The sequence below is a fragment of the Myxine glutinosa genome, chromosome 1 (genome assembly GCF_964187855.1).
Source record: "Myxine glutinosa chromosome 1, kmMyxGlut1.1, whole genome shotgun sequence".
Lineage (NCBI taxonomy): Eukaryota > Metazoa > Chordata > Myxini > Myxiniformes > Myxinidae > Myxine > Myxine glutinosa.
In genome coordinates, this window is record NC_136261.1 from 46357816 (window position 1) to 46378597 (window position 20782).

At 49.7% G+C, this 20782-nt stretch overlaps 1 long non-coding RNA gene across 1 annotated transcript; it reads right to left on the minus strand.

Moving 5' to 3' along the window:
* Positions 1-645: 645 nt before the first annotated feature.
* Positions 646-19250, minus strand: LOC144889716 (uncharacterized). The gene is made up of 2 exons (XR_013622017.1): positions 19168-19250; positions 646-832 (listed from the first exon to the last, which is right to left on the minus strand). It is a non-coding gene; the product is annotated as an uncharacterized LOC144889716 (long non-coding RNA).
* Between the last annotated feature and the right edge of the window lie 1532 nt (positions 19251-20782).

Below are 20782 nucleotides of genomic sequence, written 5' to 3' on the forward strand. Positions count from 1 at the left end.
TATATATATATATATATATACAGAATACTTTGTGAATGCACTGTAAAGAATATATATATATATATATATATTCTTTATACATGGTCTTGACTTGTAGAAGGATACTTAAGCAACATTTTGTTGGGGTGTGGGTGATTTAACGGGTGTAGAATATATCATGGCTTTGGATGGGGGATGACACATCCTCTTCCTCTTTCTCTTTCTCTTTCTCTTTCTCTTTCTCTTTCTCTCTAACTCTGTCATGGCCCTAACTTCGTGAAGGTGGTGGTACACCATCCTGGATATGGGGGGTATCTGTGTCGCTCCTGGTTGATCGATTGGTTGTCTCTGTGTTGCGGGCTTGTTCGAGAGAACTTTCCAGTGCTTTTCAACAACAACCACAACAAAAACAACAAGAACACTTCAGCCACACTTAATTTCCCACAGGAGTAAAAATCCATTGTTCCTCTTGTATCTCAACACAGAAATGTACTCACTTTCACAAAGATGAGTGTTCTGATGTATCATTTTTAGAATATTGACTTGCATTACTATAAACAATTAGATCATTAAGTTTAATCACTTGAAGAAACATGAACTATGGGTATCCAAAGAGGATTCAATCCAACTATGATGTTTCATGGAAAAAAAAACAGGTACCGGTAATTACAGATCGATAAGTTTTACTCATTGGCATGTGAATGTTTTTGAAACAATAATATAATTCATTTCTTCAGCTATGATACTTTTTCTACTTGTGCCATATTTAACCCTTGCCCTGCTTGATTCACTCTCCGAGACGTCTTTCAGGGGTCGCAGGATAGCACATCGTAATGGTTTTGTCAAGGTGTTGCTGTTGGTTGGAGAACAAATTAAACAAGAATGTATCAATTGAATGCAGGTTTATTAGCAACAACGATGAACAATCAATCTGCAAGACAAAGAAAGCGATGGTAGATATTAGAATAAGATAATAGATACAGAATATGCAAATAACAATGCGCAGTATTACACAAGATGAGAACGCAATAGAGAACAGCACCATACAAGAGTTGTCTATCTCCCTTTCCCAAAAACGTTCAATTGTGACACAGAATAGAACGAAACTGGAGACCGAGAAAAAGGATCACATGAGTTTATAATTGATATTCTTCTGAATTGAATCGGGCTGGTGGTTTGATAATTCGCTTCGGGCGGCCCGTCACCACCCGATCAATCGTCGGAGTCCTCTGAGGGCAGTTCGTAATTTCCTGGTCCATTGTGGGAGTCTCCGGTGGGTGGTTCACTATCGCCCTGTCCGACGCCGGAGTCCCCTCCAGCTGGTCCATCATCACCCGAACCGTCAAGGGGGCAGAAATAGGCAGTGACCGTGGAGGTGTGGCGGTGGTCTGCACATGTGGTTGGTTAGCGACTCTCGCGGGTGGTGTCATCGCGGTGGTGGAGCGGAGTGTCTGTGATGGTAAGCCCGGCGCAATGACATGTTGGGGTTCACCCTTCTGGGGAGTGGTAACAGGATTGAGACAGACTCTTGGAGCGGCGATGGGTTGGGTACCAGACATTAAGTATTTCGGTACGATTGGCATAACACTTGGCATAACGGTTGGCAGCATGCCACTTTTGCCAGTCGTAGTGGGAGTTGTCATGCTGAAAGGCGTAAAACGTCGCAGGAACTTACGATTCCGGAGAGTGATTCTTCCGGAGCCATCCACCTTGACAACGTATTGATCGAATTGTTTTACCTCAATCACGGTTCCGGTCCGGTCCCATTTTCGTGGTTCCAGGCCGGTCTGGTTCTGGATCCGGACATGGTCCCCGACGGCCAGTGGAGGTAGTTTTGTCGTGTGTTCAGAGAGTCTTTCGATCTCCCTGGCATGCCGAATGCGCAAAGCTTCCTCACGATTGTTGCGTGTTTCCCGCCAGGTGTCCGATGGCAAGTATCTGCCTGGGATGATGGGTATGAAGTCCTTGACTGGCCTCTTGAAGATGATCATGGCTGGAGACAACCTAGTGTCCTGATCCGGTGCATTCCGGTACTGGAGTATTGCACGTTGGAACCGATCAGTGTCTAGTTCACCATTGGAACCAGTGTTATCGGTGATCATTCTTTTCGATGTTTTGACTGCGATCTCGGCACGACAGTTGCTGTGTGGGAAGGCAGTGGATGACAACCGATGGTTAACGCCCCACCGACGCAAGAAGTCTTGGGTGTCATGTGCCGTGAATTCTGGCCCACAGTCAGATGCCAATTCGTCGGGGATACCATAAGTGGCGAAGTTCGACCGCAGACATTTCACTAGGCCTTGTGCCCCGCCAGTAGTTAGCTGAATGATTGGCCAATTAGAGTAACGATCAACGGTGACCAAATAACTCCGACCCTTGTGATGAAAGTAATCTGAACAAACGTACTGGAAAGGGTAGGCAGGTTCAGCTGAGGCTGTAGGTGGAGCACTTGGGTGCGATGGGGCCATCCGATTGCAGTGTGAGCAGCGATTGCGCATCTCATGAATCTGGGGAGTGATTCCAGGCCAAAAGATCGAGCTGCTGGCCCGGGTGGTCATAGCCGTGACTCCTTGGTGAGCAGCATGAAGATTCTCAAGGACAAGCTTCCGTAGCTTCGGTGGGATGATAATCCTCCCCTTGTAGACCACTATGCCATCAATAGTGTAGAGGTGTTCACGGAAGGGAAAGTATTCCAAAATGGACACAGGGAAATCGTCCCGACTGGCAGGTAGACCCTGCTCAATAGAATTGAGTAACTGCAGCATCTGAGTGTCACTTGCTGTTTCGTCCCGAACATCGTCCCAAGTGACGGACCGCACAGAATCGAGTGTCTTGATGGCTGCCATAGAAATAGCCATTTCCATGCCAGAGTCGTCATCTGTGGTCCACAGCCCAGTCAAGGTGTGCTGTCTTAGTGTAGTCGATGTGGCCACATCCATAATGGAGGAAATGTCATCCACCAGTGGCAGTCGTTCCGATGGTCTGGCACCCGACGGATGTCGTGAAATCGCATCTGGTACGCAGTGTCGTTTTCCCGGGATGTGGATAATTCGGAAACGATATGCTAGGGTCCTTTCTTTCAAGTTGGCAAGCCGCGTGTTATGGATGTCCTCTAATCGTCTGTCACCAAGAAGCTTGATTAAGGGCTTGTGATCGACGGCAATAATCAGGTTCTTGCATCCCAACACAAAATACTTTACTTTTTCCAGGCTGTCCGCCACTGCTAGAGCTTCACCCTCTATCGGAGCATAGCGCGACTCCGCTGCATGGGTGAAGCGGCCTCCAGCAAGGGTGATTTTCCAGCCATCGGGGCAGCACTGTGGGGTTTCACCAGGGCATCTGCAGTGTTTTTGGAGGAGCCAGAAGCCAATCCCATCCTTCGACCAGTCAGTTGCGAGACATGTTGTCCGTTCCTTGTCAAAGATCCGGACCCCATTTGCGACTTCAGATATGATGAGTCGTTTTGATTCTTCGAATAGGGATTGTAGTGTTGCATCCCAGTAGAAGGGGGTGCATGGTTTTAGGAGGTCCCGAAAAGGTCGCATCCTCTCGGTCATGCTGAAGCAGTATGTTACCTGATTGACTAGCCCAAACCAGGAGCGAATGTCAGTAATTGTTTTTGGTGTGGGGAAGTCCTGTATCGCTTGGAGATACCTTTGGCATGGTCGTACACTGTCCATGGTGATCTCGAATCCAGCGAATTCGACCGTGTCCTGACCAAAATGGAATTTCGTCGGATTTTGCGTAATCCCATTACGGCCGCACAGGTCGAGCCAGTTGCATGTCTGAAAAAAGCTCTCTTCCAATGTGTCGCTCCACATGATGGTATCATCAATACATTTGGACTTGTTTTTGAAGTCCGATACGATTTCGTCAAATCGTCTGGAGTATCCATCACCTGAAGCGATGTAACCTTGGGGAGTGGTGCAGTAACGGTATCGGCCCCATGGTGTGATGAACGTTGTCAGATGGCGGTCACATTCTCTGATTGGAACGCTGTGATAGCCATTCCAGGCGTCTGTTACCGTCTTTTTGGTGTTATGTGGCACCGCCATTGCTTGATGGAAGGGTGACTGGGTGTGGTGGGTCTCACGTGTGCAGTGCGCATTCAGTGGTTGCAGATCAACTGTCCTCCGTGGGGTCCCATCCTTCTTTGGACAGACGACCATTCTGCTGCACCATGTCACTGGTTCACCAATTGGCACCGGTTCCAGAACCCCTAACCTGATGTCGCGATCGATGCCAGCCTTGACTTCTGCCTGCCAGTGTAAGGGGACAGGCACTGGGGTGTGCACCGCTTTTGGTGTTGCCTCGGGGTCAACCATCAGTGTGAGAGGCGAACCTTCCATGTGGGGTAGTGGCTGGTGTTCGCAGACATTGAATGTGCTGCTTTTGTAGTACTCCAGTAGCCATTTCTCCAGCCTCTCTCGGTTCTCGTCAGTGGCCGGAAATGGGATAGATGTAGGCAGTGTAGGGGGAAGCGATCTTACCGGGCAGTTACAATTTGCATCGATAACTGCTGCCACTGCAGCACCAACTGTGTTGGATTCGCCAATGGTTGGGAAGCTACTAGACACGAGGCCTAGATCGACGCATGCTTCACGACTGAGATACATGTTCCGTGTGTCAGGTGAGATGTAGCAGATTTGTCGGGTTTCAATAATGTCGCCATTGGCTGTGCGACCAGACAGGTGTAGGAGCATGGCGCCGATAATCCGGACCCTTCCACTGTTAACAGCATTCATCTTCAGGTTGACAGGTAACAGGTCTTCATTACGCAGCCCGAGTTTGTGGAAAATATTAAGTCCTGTGAGGCAGCTTTGACAGCCAGTGTCGGCCATGGCCTGGAGCCTGGCCGATTTTGGTCGGGATGACAGTGGCTGGCCGAAATGGTCATAAGATTCCTTATCGATCCGTGCTATGAGTTTTATGTACGGCTGTGGTTGAGACTTCTTCTTGGTCCAGCCAGAGAGGTGGTCAAATATATGGTGGTCGAGGTGTAGTGGAGTTGACAAGGTGGCCATGGCCCTTTTAATTTGCGGCTTCCAAATGGCCGTTTCTCGTTCCGTGACAGAGCAGAGGAGATCGTGGACCTGGCTGCTTTCATCCACATCATGAGCATCCATTGATTTGTCCGTAGGTTTGTTGTCCGCCTTTTTCGTGCCTCCCCGGCAGACATGTGCAAAATGGCCGCGAGTGGCGCATTTACTGCATGTTTTCCCGTAGGCATTGCAGAATTGACGCCTTTGGTCGATGTTCGGCTGTTTGCCATGACCAGTTTTGCCGCAATAACTACAAATGGCCGCCTGCTTGTCGGTAGTGATCAGGGCTCTTTTGTTCTTCCAGTTTTTGTATTGGCTTGCGCCATGAGCGCCTTCACTATCGAGCAAGGCATTCTGGGAACGTTTCCCTGCTTCCTTGGCCTCGACGAAAATGAGAACTTCCTCCAAGCTCATGTTCTGATTTTGATCGCCGAGAATGTCCTGTTGTATATCTTGATCGGCGAGTCCCCGACATAGGACATCGCGAACCATGTCCTTGGTGTAGTTGACATCAGTAGGGGGATTGCATGAGCATACAACAGAAAACTTGCAGATCTCAGCTTGACCAGCCAGACGGGCTGCGTAGGTACGAATTGGTTCTTCTCGGTCCTGTCGCATGTTGTGGAGGTTTACGCGGGACACCATGGTATTCTCCTCTCGGACAGCAAGGGACCGAATGGCTTGTAGTATAGCTGCCTCGTCCTTGATTTCAATGCGTGGGTTGCTGCGGTGGAGGTCACGTCGTAGGTTATCATCACAACATTCAAGGAGTTGAACGCGAACATCATTGCCGATTATCTGGGTCGCTGCCTTGTAACCATCCCATCTTCTGGTGAAATATTGCCAATCTTCGCTGGTACCGCCGGTTTGGATACGAGGACGGCTGACTTTGTCCGGTTTGGCTGGTGCAATGGACGTGTGGGTCATGGCGTGGATGGAGAGCTGGATAGCAGCAACGGCATTGTCAGTGCTGTCAGTAACGTAGACACAGCTCGGGAAGGGGCAGACTGCAGCAGGCATCTTCAGATGAGTTGATTGTTCATAAACAAGAATGTATCAATTGAATGCAGGTTTATTAGCAACAACGATGAACAATCAATCTGCAAGACAAAGAAAGCGATGGTAGATATTAGAATAAGATAATAGATACAGAATATGCAAATAACAATGCGCAGTATTACACAAGATGAGAACGCAATAGAGAACAGCACCATACAAGAGTTGTCTACAAATAATTAGCAATAATAAAGAACAGTTTTGTCATCATGAATAGTGTTTCATGGACTGGCCATTCTATCAATAGCTAATTACACCAGGACTACCAGGACTTCGCATTCCCATCCACCAAAAAAGAAATCTCAATGATAGTCCTCAATGAATTAGCCATAATAGAAGGTGTGACAACTTTCAACCTTGACAACGCCAACAACCCCCCACCCCCAACCACTCCCCATTACCAGTCAGCTGGCACTCATTTTGCCAACCTAGCAAGGATGACAGGCTGAGACAACCCACATGGTGTTAATTCAACGGCACAACAGGGGCTTAAACGTAGGACCCTGAGTTTACAAGCTAGCCAGTTTAGCCATTAAGCCAACACCTGGCTTTTCTCATATTGACAACAGGCTGGTAGGATAGGATTGAGGTACACTATGTCCACTCGCCTCCAAGATGTCTCGTCTCAATCGGCAACCCCTGAATCCACCATTTGTTTTAAATTGCTCAATTTAAATCCACTCATCCTTAAGCATTGAGATATCACATGTTTGTACAGGTTGTTTATGTCAACATAATAAGATAATTTAATTCATTATTTTCATCATATCCGTTAAGATATACACGTATTTTTTGCTTTTGCATATCTCTGATCGCAGTTGTGAAATGCCTCCACTTTTAACAAGTTCAAACATTAAGATAAATCGAATTTTGTTGTGTCATCTTTTGAACTGATTTCCAAGCTAATCCTGATGCTGTGTTCAAGGAGCAGGCTCAATATTCTAAGAATCTTTATCTAAGCAGGTTTTTCTAATTTCTTCAAAAGTATCTGTTAGTAGTCGAATGTCCATTAGTAAATAAAGTTCGTAATATTCTCCCATGTTTTTCATGTTAATTAAACTCCCATACCTTGGTTCATGTTCATAGTCTTTGTTAGAAATATGATGATCGTTCAATCTGTCATAAAAGTCTTCTTTACATGACAATAGTTTCATTAAATTTTCAAAATAATCTTTCTTTTGGGAAATTCTTTTTATCACTAAACTCTTTGTATACAGTTGGAAAATATTGTTATGAATTTTGGGTAGGGGGATATATAGATTCAGGTAGATCTGCATAGGTACGTGCTCCGATGTCGTGAAGAAGAAGAACCATCTCGATGTAAGTAAGTCAGGGATCTGTCCAGCCCGGTTTGCCGGGGTAAGCTGCGTATCTGTGTCCCCGCCATGAGGGGGTGGGGCTTTGTAACTAGAATTAGGGCATAAGGATAAGATTCCATTGTACATCGTTCCCTCTGTGATCATTCGGGTGTCCCGTATGGCAATGCACTCATACACATTAGTTTGGCCCAATAGCGCACCACATTAATTAAATCCCCCCCTCAGCCACAATAACTTATGGAAAACAGACCGGAAGTGACCGCACACTAAGGCGGCATGGCAGGCAAACATCGAACAGGCAGTCTGGGAGCCACGCACAGGAGAACTCGTGATTGGCCAGGGGAGGGGCGAGTAACAACCAGTTCAGGTCAGGAGAATAAGGAAGGTGAAGGACGTGCCACACTGATTTGCCACCGACCAATGACACCATGGTCAATCAGTGAGGAGGGCGCGAAAGAACCACAAGAAGCAATGCACTGATTGGAGGAGAAGCGACGGTGACGTAAAGAGGGCACGAAAAACTATGAAGAAGCGACGCACTGGTTGGGGGGTGGGGGGGTGGATGGAGGAGAGCTGACATCAGGAGACGACCAGTAAAACCAATCGCTGGCCGACATTTCCTTCTTCTCGTTTTTGGATTCTTCCTGCCCGGACCTCTCTCTCTCTCTCCTCTCTCCTCTCTCCTCTCTCCTCTCTCCTCTCTCTCCTCTCTCCTCTCTCCTCTCTCCTCTCTCTCCTCTCTCTCCTCTCTCTCTCCCCTTGTGTACCTTTGCCTGTTGGGCGCCGACAATCGTCCTCCCCTGTTGTTCTGGCTCCTGGTGCCTGTGGACGAGTGCTGTGGCGTGGGACAAACCATGCATCGAGGCCGGTGTTCGCGCCAATGACCGAGCGGTTCGCGCCAACCGGATCTGGGGTCGGGCGATGTGCTCGGACCCAACGATTCCTGACGGACACTGCATCCAGACAGAGATAAGACGCATCCACAAGCACAACCTTTTCTTTCATTTATCCTTTCCATTTGTCTTTTATTTGTAGTGAGGTTTGGGGACGTCCCGATATAGGAGTTTAGTTTTTACCGGCGCGTTTCTTTGTTCTCGGAGTCCGGCAATAAAGCCGCGGTTGATTTTTGCACATAAATTCCGTTTCTGTGAGTCATTTTCAAAGGGTGAAGACATCGTCGAGGCCACCCAGGTAAGTCGGCATTCTCCCCCAAACCTCCCCCCCCCCCCTCCTCGCGTATTGTCTGCCATCAATTGGAAACGCCTCAAAGTAAGCTCGATTAGCCATCCATGGAGGCTCTGTCTTAATAGAGTCATCCACAGGACAATATGTTAAAATTTTAGCTAAACCTGATAGAGAATATGCCATAAATTAAAAATAATCTAAAAATCGAAGATGAGTTTTATGAATAGGATTTGATTTTGTAAAAGAAATGTATTTTTCATCTTTTGAAGGAATATTGGAGATATAACCAGGGGTGTTACTTACAGTTTGCATTGTTATAGAAAAACACGAATAAAAGTTGTGGTCTCAAAATTCAAACAGGTCAGGAGACGACGATGGTTCACGAGCGAGCGGTATTCAATGACAAAGGACATACTATAACCGAAACAGGCCCGGACTGGGGGGTCGGGGGCCCATGTGGCAGGTGTCAGCCCCCGATATGCAGTGTACATGCCTATTTACAAAGGGCCCCAATGCGGTGCGTGCGCAGGCATTTAAGAGCCAGCTGTACGTAACTGTGTGTGGTGCTGGTCTGGAAATGTCAAAACGAAGGTTACTGACCTTGAAATGAGATAGAAATAATGCATAATCAGTTATGAGGTTAGTTAGCTACACAATACCGAAAATTCGGTTCGATTCCGACAACTTTGAAAATTTGACCTTTGTGACCTTCAAAGGTCAACGGTCGAAGATTCTGAAATTTGTTGGAAAACTTGTATTTCATGATGTGTGTGATAATATAAGATCATGTACGACATTTCACCCTATCAGGAAGCGAACAATGTAATAAAACCATAAAAAAATCAACTTTTCTAAATTTCCTGGCCTTGTGACCTTGGGGCGAAAATGAAAAATCGAGCTCCGTGGGGCTAGACAGATGACATTGGCCTAACCAAATACTGAAACCCCTGTCAGATTCCACCAACTCCCTCGGAGAAGATGTAGCTTGAACACGATTACCCCCTAAAAATACATCTTTTTCGGGCGTCGCTCCGCCCACAATGGGCGCAATACGCCCACTCTAGGCAGGACACAACTAGATCATGATATCAACCTCCCACCCAAGTTTCATCAAGACCGGATGATATCATCGGGTAGTTATGCTGCGGACATACAGACACACAGACACACAGACAGACACGCACCCATGACGAATATAGTGGTCACTCTGTTTGATAACTCATGAACCAATTACATGCATTATGAGCTACTTCGCGAAACTCCCCCAACATATGACAATTTATTTAACATGTTTGACAATTTTGGGTATTTTCAAAAAGGCCTCTTTTTCTCGTTCTGTACTCACCATTATCTCATTTTAAAATAATAACACATTGTAAGTTATTTTACATGTTGTTGTAATATTTTAATAAATTATTTCATTGCATCTTTTTCCCTGTATCATTCCATTTTATTAAATTGTTTACCTACGGATGATTTGATATAATAATATAAACCTGATGGAATGTGTTTTTCATATTCTTTCTCGTGTGATTTATTTGTATTATAAGAAAAATAAGTATTTTTTCTAAGGTACATTCAAATTAGCATAGATTACAAAATACTGTTCGATTCTTTTTTATAAACATAAAATTTAACAAGTCAGGAGACGACGATGGTTCACGAGCAAGCGGTATTCAATGACAAAGGGCAAAACCGACATGGAAAAAATATAAATAGGAATGTATTATCTTTTATGAGACTAGTTAGCTACACAATAGCGAAAATTAAGTTCGATTCTGACAACTTTGAAAATTTGACCTTTGTGACCTTGAAATGTCAAAACGAAGGTTACTGACCTTGAAATGAGATAGAAAATAATGTATAATCAGTTATGAGGTTAGTTAGCTGCACAATACCGAAAAAATTCGGTTCGATTCCGACAACTTTGAAAATTTGACCTTTGTGACCTTCAAAGGTCAAAGGTCGAAGATTCTGAATTTTGTTGGAAAACTGCTATTTCATGATGTATGTGATAATATAAAAGCATGTACGACATTTCACCCTACCAGGAAGCGAACAATGTAATAAAACCATCAAAAATCGACTTTTCAAAATTTCGTGACCTTGTGACCTTGACCCTGGGGCGAAAATGAAAAATCGAGCTCTGTGGGGCTAGACACATGACATTGGCCTAACCAAATATCGAAACCCCTGTCAGATTCCCCCAAACCCCTCGGAGAAGATGTAGCTTGAAATCGATTACCCCCTAAAAAGACATCTTTTTCGGGCGTCGCTCCGCCAACAATGGGCGCAATACGCCCCCTCTAGGCAGGACACAACTAGATCATGATATCAACCTCCCACCCAAGTTTCATCAAGATCGGATGATATCATCGGGTAGTTATGCTGCGGACAGACAGACACACAGACACACACCCATGACGAATATAGTGGTCACACTGTTTGATAACTCGTGAACCAATAGTTGTATCTCCAGGATACATTTTAATTGTAAGTGTTTTATTATTCAGGAAATATTCCATATGTTGTTCGAATCCTCGTTTATCATTAAATAATTTTAAGCTTCTTCTACAAATAATTTTGTCCCATCTCTTAATTTCTGAGAAGTATGTAATATTGATAATTTTTCAACGAATGTATAATGTGAAATGGAACCATGGTTAAAATAAAGGTCAATGTGAACTTTTAAATTTAAACATTTTTTTGGATCTCTTAATACATAGATTTCATTCTTATCTGTTAGTCCATGAACATTAATGGATAAATTATTTTGTTCTTCAAACCTTTGAACATCTTTTATTTTGACTGGGTTTTCAATGCCTTTAATGTTTAAGTTATCCTCAATATTTTATATTTACTGACTGTTTTGAAATTAGCAGGTTGAAGATGAGAGAAGAGAGACCAAATAAAACATATAATATTTTGATTTTTTTAAATGTTTATTACTGCTTTTTAATTCTGAATGACTTGATAATTCAATGTAAGAAGAAAGAGATAAAGAATTAACTTGAAATGTGTAAATCAATATAATTAATCTTAACCACACCAAAACCACACTGCCTGCCCTGTTATCCTTTATTGATCTTACATAGTTTTATAGTTCTCTGCAAATATTGTAATTACTAGCAAAAGTACCCGGCGTTGCCGGGTAACAATGAGTTGCTTCATGAGAGGAATATGAAGAGAGGGGGAGCAGAGGAGGGAGGGAGATGGGTGGGGAGGATCGGAGGTTGGGGGATGGGAAGGGAAGGGAAGGGGAGTTGGAGGAGAGAGAGGGAAAGGGGTGGGGGGAAAGGAGGGGGAGGGAGGAGAGGGTTAGTATATCGCACAAAAATGTTAGTCAATAAAAAAATGGGTACGCAAAAACAAAAGGGAGCTGTATCTACTGTAACACCATGGCTTGCAAAAGCAGCCTGAATATCGTTCACCAAGTGGTGGGTAATCATATTCAAAAATGGTGCCATAACACACCCAAACCTCCCCGGTCTTGTGACTAATTAATTTCGTACACAGGTATTTCTGATTTCATTTGCAGAGCCCTCGCCAAGCAGCTTAAGCACTCCAGCAAGCACTCCAACGAAATGGGTGATAAGGAACGGCTGGCTTGGCAAGCGATAGGAAGCTGATTGCTTCTGGTTGAAATGGCTGAGGAATTTTAAAAACAGATTGCAGGTACAGTGGAGTGACACCCTATCCCATGGAAGTATGAATTAAGTTAAAATTATTATTAGGTTAAATTTTAAAAAAAACTAACCCCAGAAGAAGAATGACAGCCTCGCTTAAATAAATGCATATATACACTAAGATATAAAAATCGCTAGATATGGTAAATTTCGTCAGAATTCACTCCAGATTTGGACATTTATTTAGTCTACATGATCCAATCCTCATATCCAAATCCAGATTTTGATGATATGCTTGCTTCAATTATGTAATGATAAATCGATCGTCTTTCCAAGAAAGGCACGTTTGAATAGGCCGAAACAAAATGCCGGCTTAAAAACTCAGTGAGTGGCAGTGGGCTGACCAAGATGGCGGGCTGCCATATTGGTCCACCACGACATGTTGTTTTTCTTCTGAGCACCTCGTTAATCTTCTTCAAAAAGCATGTTATAACACACAAACACCCAGTTTTCATCATTGCAATCTGTTAGAGGTTCAGGTGTATGCATGTAAAGTTTGAGGCCACTAAGTTTCATGGTTTTGGAGTTATGGAGGAGACCATTTGAGCTTTGTTAACAAATTTTCAACAAAGCTTTATTATGAGAACGAGCATGACTCGGCGCGCTCCGCGTGCCTCACCACACGTCGTTTCAGAGGGGTAGGCATCTTTGACCATTTTGGTGTCTTTTGGGTCCTCATGGTGTTTTGGGTATTCAGGGCCATTTGGGTCTTCAGGGTCTTTTGGATCCTCTGGGCATTTAAGGGTATTTTGGGTCTTTGAGGTGTTTTGGGTCTTCAGGGTCTTTTGGGTCTTTGGCGTCTTCAGAGGCTTTTGGGTCTTAAGGGTCTTTTGTTTCCTCTGGGTCTTTGGGTCTCTGGGTCTCTGGGTCTGGGTCTGGCCTCTGGGTATTTATGGGTCTTTGGGGTGTTTTGGTTTCTCTTGGTCTTTAACGGTATTTGGGTATTTTTGGGTCTTCAGGGTCTTTTGGGACTTCAGGGTATTTTGGGTCTTCAGGGTATTTTTGGTCTTCAGGGTCTTTTTGGTCTTCAGGGTCTTTTGGGTCTTTGGGGTGTTTTGGGTCATTGGAGTCTTTGGGTATTCGGCACCATTTGGGTATTCAGGGACTTTTTGGTCTTCGGGGTGTTTTGGGTCTTCGGGGTGTTTTGGGTCTTTGGGGTGTTTTGGGTTTTCAGGATATTTTGGGTCTTCTGGCTGTTTTTGGGTCTTTGGGGTGTTTCGGGTCTTCAGGGTGTTTTGGGTCTTTGGGTCTTTGGGGTGTTTTGGGTCTTTGGGGTGTTTTGGGTCTTTGGGGTTTTGGGTTTTTTTGGGTACTTAGGGTCTTTTTGAGCCTCGGGGCCTTGAAGGCTATTTTGGGTCTTTGGGATGTTTTGGGTCTTCGGGGTCTTTGGGGTCTTCAGGGTATTTTGGGTCTTCAGGGGTCTTGGTGGTCTGAAGGGTCTTGGGGGATTTAAAGGGTGGTCATCAAAGGTCTGAGGGGTCTCAGCAGTCTTAACGCAATTAAGAAGGGTGGTAATTAAGAGGGTGGTAATTTTATTTGAAGAAGAAGAAGACGTTTTTGTCGCATATAAACATAACGACATACATAACCAGATACATTTGCTCTATTAAAATAAAGATATTTCAGAAACAAAAAACATGACGTTTATATCAGCACAATTTATTTTATATTTTGAGGTTTTTAAATGCTCTCTTCGATGTTTTTTTAACAACGTAACAAAAACACCTGGGACAAAGAATCATCGGTTTGTAACGGTTACCGGAAGCATGACACAATCACCTTGAACCGGCCGATGATGTAACCGGCGGGCGGTTACTTGCCCAGACTCGCCCGGACGTGTCCGGACTTGCCTTGCCCGGGCGGACTCTCGATTTGCATACCACGCCCCGTTGAGAGGCGTGGCTTTTGTGTGGTGAACTTTTGATATAAATTGCCACCCTTGTTAACAGGCTATTCAGTGCTTTTGAGTTATTTCGAGTTGAGCTAGAATAAATAGCTCAGTGAAACTTCATTCCTGGTGTCGTCCATTTTGTCCGGCTTTATCGTGCGAGCATAGCTCCACAATTGGTGACCCCTTTCCAAGAATATGGCAATGGAGTCATCTGTAGCGTTGAAGCTCCCTGGCTTTTGGGAATCGCACGCAGCCGTCTGGTTCGCCCAAGCGGATTCTCAATTCGCCCTGCGGAACATTACGGAGGACATGACGCGCTACCACCATGTGGTCTCCGCGCTCAATGCCTACACTGCTGCCCGGGTCCTGAGCTTCCTACAGAACCCGCCAAACGCCGACAAATACGGCGCGCTCAAAGGCCTACTCCTCGGGGCGTTTGGACTCACAGAGACCGAACGCGCACGACAACTGCTCGACCTCCCGGAGCTGGGTGAGGCCCGTCCATCCGAACGCATGGACCACATGCTTGCTCTACTCAGTGACCACAGCCCAGATTTCGTCTTCAGCGAGCTGTTCCTCCGGCAGCTACCTGGGCAGGTACGATTAGCTTTGGCTAATTCGCCCATCACGGACCCTCGCGCCCTGGCCAAGGAGGCCGATAAATTTTTCTCGGCCAGGCGACACGTCGGAGCGGCCGCCTGGACCCCTGGGCCGACCGAGGCAACACCCGCGCCACGACCGGTGCCACCACCGGCCGAGTTAGCGGCACTGGCGGCATCGGCCACCGCGACGCCCCGTCGACCGAACCCGACGCGACCACCGGAGCCTCCACTAGAGCTGACCATGTGCTACTACCATGCCAGTTTCGGGCAGAAGGCCAGAACGTGCCGCCCACCGTGCACTTTTGGCAGGTCGGGAAACGACCAGGCCGGCGCTCGCTGCCTGCCATGAGCGTCGGCCATTCAGGCAGCCTTCTGTTTATTACGGACACAGTGTCCGGGCGGCGTTTTTTGTGCGACACCGGCGCTCAGCTGAGCGTGATAACCGCCTCGGTGCAGGACAAACAGGCCGCGCTCTGCGGCCCCGCCTTGGTCACCGCAAATGGCTCCTCCATCCGCACCTTCGGTTCACGCAGCATGGCATTCTGCTTCGGGGGCCAGCGCTTCATGTGGGACTTCATCACGGCGAACGTGCCCATGGCCTTGCTGGGGGCAGATTTTCTGTGCACGCATGGGCTTTTGGTGGACGTCAAACGGCGTCGGCTCATCAACGCGGAGACCTTCAGCTTACTCGCTTGCTCATTGAGCGGCTCCGCACCAACCAAGCTAGGCTGGCGCTCCTGGCCGCGGACAATTTCACCCGCCTGCTCGCCGAGTTTCCCGCCCTCACGCAGCCGACGTTTTCGGCTGTCGCCATCAAACACGGCATCGAACACCACATCCCGCCCTCACGCAGCCGACGTTTTCGGCTGTCGCCATCAAACACGGCGTCGAACACCACATCCCGACCACAGGTCCACCGGTCTACGCCAGGGCTCGTCACCTCGACCCGACCAAACTCGCCGTGGCGAAGGCGGAATTCGACGCGCTGGAGCGATTGGGCATTGTGCGGCACTCGAATAGCACGTGGGCCTCGCCCCTGCACATCGTGCCCAAACCAGGTGGCGGATGGTGACCATGCGGCGATTACCGCCGCCTCAACGACGCCACCACCCCCGACCGGTACCCGATACCACACATACAGGGCTTTTCCGCCCGTTTGGCGTGGCGGGTGATCTTTTCCAAGGTCGACCTCATTCGGGGCTACCACCAGGTACGCGTCCGGCCGGCCGACGTGCCGAAGACGGCGTTAATTACACCTTTTGGCCTCTTTGAGTTCCTTCGCATGCCGTTCGTTCGGCCTTAAGAACGTGGCCCAGGCCTTCCAGTGGCTGTTGCACAGCGTGCTGCGCGACCTCACCTTCCTTTTCGTCGACTTGGACGACATTCTCGTCGCCAGCACTTCCCGGGCGGAGCACCTCATCCACCTGCGCACGCTTTATGAGTGCCTCGGCCAGCATGGCCTCATCATCAACCCGGCGAAATGCCAGTTTGGGGTAACGGCCGTCGACTTCCTAAAGCACCGCATCATGAAAGCGGGGCCGTCCCGCTGCCTACCAAGGTGGAGGCAGTCACATGTTTCCCGCGCCCTTGCTCCATCAAGGCCCTACAGGAATTTTTGGGGATGGTAAATTTCTACCACCGGTTCGTGCCTCGCGCCGCCCAACTCATGTGCCCCCTGTACGAAGCCCTCCGGGGCAAGCCGGCCAAGCACGACGTCGCCAGGACCAAAGAGATGGACGAGGCATTCACAGGCGCTAAGCTGGCCCTCGCCAACGCGACCATGCTGACGCACCCGGCGCTCAACGCACCCATCGCCCTCACCACGGACGCTTCCGACTACGCGGTGGGCGCCGTGCATGAACAGTGGGTGAATGGGGCTTGGCAACCGCTGGCCTGCTTCAGCCGGGAGCTTCGCCCTAACGAGCGCAAGTATCACGCTTTCGACCGCGAGCTCCTCGGCCTTTACCTGGCCGTTCGCCACTTCCGCCATCTTTTAGAGGGCCGCCCGTTCACGGCGTTTGTGGACCAAAAACCCCTGGTCTTCGCCATGGCCATGGTTGCAGAGCCGTGGTCGGCCCGCCAGCAGCGCCACCTCTCCGCCGTGTCCGAATTTACGACGGACATCCGGCACGTCGTGGGCAAGGACAACGCTGTGGCCGATTGCCTCTCCCGGTCCGGCGCGAACGCCATCCACCTCGGTGTGGACTTCGCCCGCATGGCGGCCGACCAGACCGCCGACCCCACGGTGCAAGCCCTCCGGACAGCGGACACAGGCCTGCGGTTGGCCGACGTCCCCTTGGAGGACACAGGCACAGTTCTCCTGTGCGGCGTTTCCCTGGGCCAACCTCGCCCCATCATGCCCACCGAATGGCAGCGGCACATATTTGACGCCCTCCACGGCCTTTCCCACCTGGGCCGGAAAGTGTCACAGAAGCTCGTGGCAGCAAAGTTCGTCTGGCACGGGCTCTGTAAGGACGTCCGCGACTGGGCCAACGCCTGTGTCGCCTGCCAGCGCGCGAAGGTCCACCGGCACACCCAGGCCCCGTTGGCACCATTCGACGTGCCCACGCGGCGCTTCGACCACGTCAATGTGGACCTGGTGGGACCCCTTCCCTCCTCGCAGGGCTTCACCCACCTCCTCACGATGGTGGACAGGACCACCAGGTGGACGGAGGCCATCCCGCTGGCATCAACAACATCCGCCGACGTGGCGCAGGCCTTCATTGGCACCTGGATTGCCCGTTTCGGCGCCCCATCGGACATCTCCTCCGACAGAGGCCCGCAATTCACCTCCGAGATATGGGGCGTGGTCACCCAGGCCTTGGGGGTCAAGCTACACCGCACCACGGCCTACCACCCCCAAGCCGACAGCTTGTGCGAGCGGTTCCACCACTTGATGAAGGCCACTCTCAGGGCCAGCCTCCAGGACGACGGTTGGGCCGACAGGCTCCCGTGGGTCCTATTGGGCCTCCGAACAGGCCCTAAAGAGGACCTCCAGGCTTCCACCGCCGAGCTGGTCTACGGCCAGCCACTGCGCGTGCCGGGCGAGTTTATCCCTGATGCCACAGGCCCCTGGTCCGCGGCTCGCCAACGCTCGGTCCTCCAGGAGGCCGCCAGGAGATTTGCCCCCATGCCCACGTCCCACCACGGCTGCCTCCAACCCCACATCCCCCCAGCACTTCGCACTGCGGAGTACGTTTTTATCCAGAACGACGCACACCGGGGACCGCTCCGGCCGCCGTACGATGGACCTTTCCATGTGCTGAAGAGGGACGACAAGTCGTTCATCATTGACATCGGCGGCAAACCGGACCGCATCTCCGTGGACCGCCTCAAGCCGGCCCATTTGGACCTCGACCAACCTCCACGGTTGGCCCTTCCTCCACGACGGGGCCGTCCCCCGTCAACCAAGCCCCCTGCCCGACCATCCACCGCCACGCCACCTACCACCCCCACACGAATCGCCAGGGGTCGTTTCGGCCGGGTCATCAAGACCCCCCTCAAACTGACTCTCCCGGTGCAAGTTAATTCTGGGGGGGGCGCATGTAGCAGTTACCGGAAGCATGACACAATCACCTTGCACCGGCCAATGACGTAACCGGCGGGCGGTCACTTGCCCGGACTCGCCCGGACGTGTCCGGACTTGCCTTGCCCGGGCGGACTCTCGATTTGCATACCACGCCCCGTTGAGAGGCATGGCTGACTTATTTGCATACCACGCCCCGCCTGAGAGGCGTGGCTTTTGTGTGGTGAACTTTTGATATAAATTGCCGCCCGTGTTAAGTTAACGGGCTATTCAGTGCTTTTGAGTTCTTTCGAGTTGAGCTCGAATAAATAGCTCAATGAAACTTCGTTCCTGGTGTCGTCCATTTTGTCCGGCTTTATCGTGCGAGCATAGCTCCACAGGTTCATCTTTTATTTTTTACTCCAGTATGAATTTTCACTTAAAATATTTTTCACTTCTAGTTAAAATTATTTGAATATTATTATTTGATTTGCAAGTACTGTATAACAACATTTAGAAGCCAGTTTTGTTATTTAACTCGTAAAGGTACCTGGCTGTTCATGATGGGAATTAAGAGAGGAGAGGGAGAGAGGAGGAGGAGGAGGAGGAGGGAGAGGGGAGGGGAGCAGGAAGGGTGGGGGGAAGGAGGGGTAGTGGTTGGGGGAGGGGAGGGGGAGATTGTGGGACAGGGAGGGGAAGGGGGAGAGGAGAGGAGTGGAGAGTGTGGGCAGGGGGAAAGGAAGGGAAAGGGGAGGATGGAGAGGAGGGGAAGGGGATGGTAGAGGGGATGGGAAGGCAGCATGAGAAGAGGGAAGGGGAAGGCAGCATGACGACATTAATTACAGGATAAACAAAGAAACAAAATATAACAAATGAAGGTTTAATGTAAATGATATCTTCACCTTTATATTCCATTATGAAGCGTCCAGTTTCACTCTCAGCTTTCTGTGCCCTTGCCCTTCTTGCTAACTTCACCAGCATCCAGATGATTACTTTCCAATATGGCACCACACCCGAAAATCTGTGTTGCAACTGAGACCAAAAGGTCCACAAAGCATCTGGAGGAACCTTTAAAACATGTGTGCAGAAAGGCAGCAAGTTGAGTATTTTCATTGTTCAATATTTTTCTCATCAATAATAGAAATCAACATCCAATGTGGTGAAGATACACCAATTAATTAACATTGATCTGCCAGTCCTGTGTTTCCATTAACATGGATTTAATCCCAACCAATTGTTGTCTTACTGCAGATCAAAGGCACTTTGTCCTTTGGAGGAAACATTATTGTATACCGTGAAGGAACTGCGCTCCAACGCGAGTCGAAAGAATTGACGCGACCAAAGACGGAATTCGTCCGAGTTGCTTTATTGAAACAAAACAGCTCAGGTATTCTGACAAGCCCGTTTTTTCGGGCAACAATATATATACACATTTATGTCGGGAAGTTTGCCCGGCAAAAGCTATACCGGGCATGCCCCGGTATCAAGGGCGAGCCTTGGAAAGGCGAGTCTGGACCTGCCCGGGCGTGTTTGGCTGCGGCCTGGCAAGTCGAGGCTGGGCGTGCCCGGGCGCTCTGGGCGAGCACTGGAAAGGCGATAGCGGGCATGCCCGGACGCTCTGGGCGAGCCCTGGAAAGGCGATAGCGGGCATGCCCGGACGCTCTGGGCGAGCCCTGGAAAGGCGATAGCGGGCATGCCCGGACGCTCTGGGCGAGCCCTGCAAAGGCGATAGCGGGCATGCCCGGACGCTCTGGGCGAGCCCTGGAAAGGCGAGAGCGGGCATGCCCGGGAAAGACGAGACCGGGCGTGCCCGGGAGGTTCGGGCGTGCCCGGGAACAGTGAGTCCGGGCATGCCCGGGAGAGGCGCGTCTGGCCGTGTTCTGGCCGGTGCAAGGCGATTATGTACATCCAGCGGTAACCACTACACACGCCCCTCCAGAATCGACCTGCACCGGCAGTGTCAATTTAAGGGGGGTCCGGATGACCCGGCCGAAGCGACCCCTGGAGGGCCGTGGGGAGGGGTCTGACATGGTGGTGGGTGGTCGAGCGGGGGGAACTGTGGACGGGGGGCGGCCTCGCCGCGGAGGAAGGGCCAACCGTGGTGGTCGGTCGACGTCCATGTGCGCCGGTTTGAGGCGGTCCACAGAAATCCGGTCCGGCCGGCCGCCGAAGTCGACGATGAAAGACTTGTCGCCCCGTAGCAGGACCCGGAAGGGCCCGTCGTACAGCGGCCGGAGTGGCCCCCGGTGCGCGTCATGACGCACAAAGACGTACTCCGCTGTGCGAAGCGCCGGGGGGACGTAGGACTGGGGGCCACCGTGGCGGGACGTCGGCACGGGGGCAAATCGTCGGGCGGCCTCCTGGAGGTCCGAGCGCTGGCGAGCGGCGGACCAGGGACTGGTAGCATCAGGCACGAATTCGCCCGGGACGCGGAGTGGCTGGCCGTAGACGAGCTCGGCGGCGGACGCCTGGAGGTCTTCCTTGGGGGCCGTGCGAAGGCCCAAAAGGACCCACGGC